Source organism: Prionailurus bengalensis, chromosome C2 (assembly GCF_016509475.1).
Source record: "Prionailurus bengalensis isolate Pbe53 chromosome C2, Fcat_Pben_1.1_paternal_pri, whole genome shotgun sequence".
NCBI classification, from domain to species: domain Eukaryota; kingdom Metazoa; phylum Chordata; class Mammalia; order Carnivora; family Felidae; genus Prionailurus; species Prionailurus bengalensis.
The window spans coordinates 77911543-77915481 of record NC_057350.1 but is presented as its reverse complement, the minus strand read 5'-3'; the positions used below and the strand labels follow the sequence as shown (position 1 = coordinate 77915481).

Below are 3939 nucleotides of genomic sequence, written 5' to 3'. Positions count from 1 at the left end.
CACAGAACCAACACAGCTGATGGCTGAACTTCTAAGCTAGAAGACAGTCAACAAAGAGTGCATCGCTGTTGTAAGCCCCTAAAGTATTTATAAAATTTCATATATTCAAAACAAAAAGTGAAAAATAAGGTTTATTAACAGAAAAAGGACAGCCAAACACCATCTACCTGGAAAGTATTTTCTTAAAAAAGGCAATTAAGAAGTGAAAGTATGTATAAAGAGGAATTGAAAACTAATACTCCAGCTAACTACATTTACACCAGCCATGCTGGTCATCTCTCTGGGAATGGCTGATTCTTTACTGAATGGATGATAGCACCATATACAGAAATAGGAAGGATGAGGCCAAAACAGGATTTAGAAGAGAGACATTTTACCATAAATACATTAATTAGGAAATGAGAATCTTTAGAGATAAATCAACCATGCTTTCAACTTGACAACAAGATGAACAAATCACAAAAAAAGACAAAAATATTTCATTTGGAATTTGATTTGGGGGAAATTTTTCAGAAAATTGACTTGATAGAATCATACATCTTCATTAAACAACATGTAATTCTCTATTTCACTGAAATGGCAATAAAAGATTTTTAAAGCAAATACAAAAGGTTTCATAGCTGTGGAAAAAAACTTTGCTCCTTTAATATTGAGAAGATTCAGTTCTCTAAAGTAATCAAAGACCTGATACAAACAGCATGAGGCAGGGGAAATCATTTTGATGAAACACAATCTTTGGGGCACCTGGGTGGCTCATTCAGTTAAACCTCCTGCTCTTGATTTTGGCTCAGGTCACGACCTCACGGTTGGTGAGTTTGAGCCCCTGTTGGGCTCTGAGCTGGCAGTGCAGAGCCTACTTGGAATTCTCTCTCTCCCCCTCTCTCTCTGCCCTTCCCTTGCTTGCGTTCCTCTCTCTCTCAAAATAAATCCATAAACTTAAAAAAAAAACATTAAAAATATAACAAAAAGTAAAAAAAAAAAAAAATACCCACAATTTTTGTTTTCAAGGCAGAGTACCTGAAAGAAACAAAACAACACTTCCATAACCTGGTAGCAGCAGTGATCCATAATCTAAGAAAATTTATCCTCATTTGCAGTTGAAGCAAATTAAGCTGTAGTTTTATATAAACACACAACTGTTATTAAAGATTACCTTTTGGCCCTTCCAGCGCGCCGCGGGTGGGGAGGTGATGGGGCCGCGCCGCCGGGGCCGCGCCGCCCTCCCCCCCTCCCCCGCCGCCTCTTTGGCCCTGCAGGCTTCCGCTGGCACTTCCGGTTCTGCCCGCGTTGTGGCTCACGGCCCCGCCTCCAGGCCCCAGGAAGATTACGCTCTAGGGGAGCGAGGACGAGGGTGGGGGTGTGGCATGCGCACCGCTGTCTCTGACCTCTACTTGGAGCACTTGCTGCAGAAGCACAGCCAGCCCGAGGCTGCTCATACCAGGCGAACGCTGTGACCGAGGGCATGTACACCAATGGCTGGGCTGCCCCAGGAAGGCTTGCCCAGGCCAAGGGGCAGGACATACAGAAGGTGGGACTCATCCAGTTCGAGACGGTCACCCAAGAGCCCATGGGAATCATCCTGAAGCTGAACGACAAGCAGTCCTGTACCGTGGCCATGATTTACAGACAAGGCTCCCTTCACGTTGGGGATGAGAGCCTAGAAATCAATGGCACAAACGCAACTAATCACTCAGTACAGCGGCTGCAGAAGGCAATGAAAGAAACCAAAGGAACGATCTCATTAAAAGTAATTCCCAACCAGCAGAATCATCTTCCTGCACTACAGATGGTCATGAGAGCCAAGTTTGACTATGACCCCAAAAAGGACCACCTGATCCCCTGAAAGGAGGCGGGGCTGAAGTTTGTTACCAGGGACATCATCAAGATACTCAGCAAAGACGACAGTAACTGGTGGCAAGGGCAGGTGGAAGCTTCCTCCAAGGAGTCAGCTGGATTGATCCTTTCTCCTGAGCTGCAGGAATGGCGAGTGGCAAGCGTGGCTCAGTCTGCTGCGAGCGAAGCCCCAAGCTGCAGTCCCTTCGGGAAGAAGTACAAAGACCAGTACCTGCCCAAGCACAGCTCGATTTTTGACCAGTTGGAGGTCGTTTCCTACGAGGAAGTTGGTCGGCTCCCGGCGTTCATGAGGAAGACCCTGGTGCTTATAGGAGCCAGCGGGGTGGGCCGCTGCCACATTAAGAGTGCCCTGCTCAGCCAGAACCTGGACAAGTTTGCGTACCCCACCCCGTGTACCACACGGCCGCCCAGGAAGAGTGGGGAAGATGGGGAAAATACCACTTTGTCTCCACCGAAGAGATGACGAGGGGCATCTCTGCCAACGAATTCCTGGAGTTTGGCAGCTACCAGGGCAACGTGTTTGGCACCACATTTGAAACCCTGCACCAGATTCATAAGCAGGACAGGATTGCCATCCTGGACATTGAGCCCCAGACCCTGAAGATTGTCTGCACAGCAGAACTGTCATCGTTCATTGTGTTCATCGCACCCTCCGACCAGGGGGCACAGACAGAGGCCCTGCAGCAGCTGCAGAAAGACTCCGAGGCCATCCGCAGCCACTATGCGTACTACTTTGACCTCTCGCTGGTCAACAACGGTGTCGATGAAACCCTGAAGAAATTGCAAGAAGCCGTGGAGCAGGCGTGCAGTTCTCCAGAGTGGGTGCCCGTCTCCTGGGTTTACTAAGCTTGCAGAAGGAGGGAACTACCATCCCCCCTTCTGTAGCTGTGTGAACTGCATTCTCCTTGCTTTCAGACCAACAGGAGGCTCCCCTAGTTTTGTCAGCTTCCGGCAGTCTGCTTCTCTCCTATTTCCGCCGCCGGTGGGCGTCAGGCTGGTGCAGGCTCCTGACTGGGCTCTGACTTTCCTGCTAGATGGAGCCCCAGTGATCAGGGCTTCAGAAGGCTCTCTGGAAATCTGAGGCGGAAAGTACTGTCAAAACTCACCTGCTAACCAAGGATGGTGCGCACAGAAAGGAAAAGCTACGGACCTTGTTCTTTAAAGCCTGTGCGCCTTCACCTTTAATTACCCTGGGCATTTAATTGGTCTTGGAAGCATTTGTAACCTCAGCCTCAACTTTTAAAATGCCAAAATGAAACAGCTGCGCAATAGAAGGATGTCTGCTCTAGGGAAACCCTCAAAAGCAATAAAAATGTTGTGTTAAAATGCCAGGAAAAAAAAACACACAAAAAGATTACTTTTTTTAAAAATTCTATCACAAATTCATCCACTTTTAGCCAACTCGTTATACAAGGTAAGAATTCTCTTTATCTCCAACTTTGTGTATCCATTTACACCTATTTGATTCACTTGTTCGTAACAATTATGTTTAGATTACTCATGAAAATTTCATGAGGCATTAAAGAGCTAGCCATCAACTTAAGTTATTTTTCTTGCTGACAAATTTTGTAACAGAGGTAACATGAATTCATTTGACTAGTAAACCCAGGTAGAATAAAAGTTGTATGCTTGAATTAATTCTAATGCTGATAATTTGAAGACATGCCTATTTTAATTAAGCCAAAAAACTTAAACTAGTTGAACTGGAAAAGCATTTGGGTTACTTTCTACATTTCTGAGAGTTTTAGGAATACTTAACATATATGCACTTATTTTAAACCAATTAAGTAGATCTTTTTTACAAATTTTGGCAATACCATCCAGAGGTAGAGTTACAAGTACATAACATACAGGGGCACGTGGGTGGCTCAATTTGTTAAGTGTCTGGTTCTTGATCTCTGCTCAGGTCATGATCTCACGGTTCATGGGATCAAATCCCACCTCAGGCTCTGCGCTGACAGCGCGGAGCCTGCTTTGGATTCTCACTCTCCCTTTCTCTGCCCCTCCCCCTGCTTGTGTGAATGCTTGCTCTCTCTCTCTCTCAAAATTAATAAATAAATAAACTTAAAAAATACATACATCCAT

General features: G+C 45.6%; 1 pseudogene; it reads left to right on the top strand.

The window, feature by feature from the left end:
* The first annotated feature begins 1364 nt into the window (after positions 1-1364).
* Positions 1365-2700, top strand: LOC122492367 (annotated as a pseudogene).
* Positions 2701-3939: the final 1239 nt, after the last annotated feature.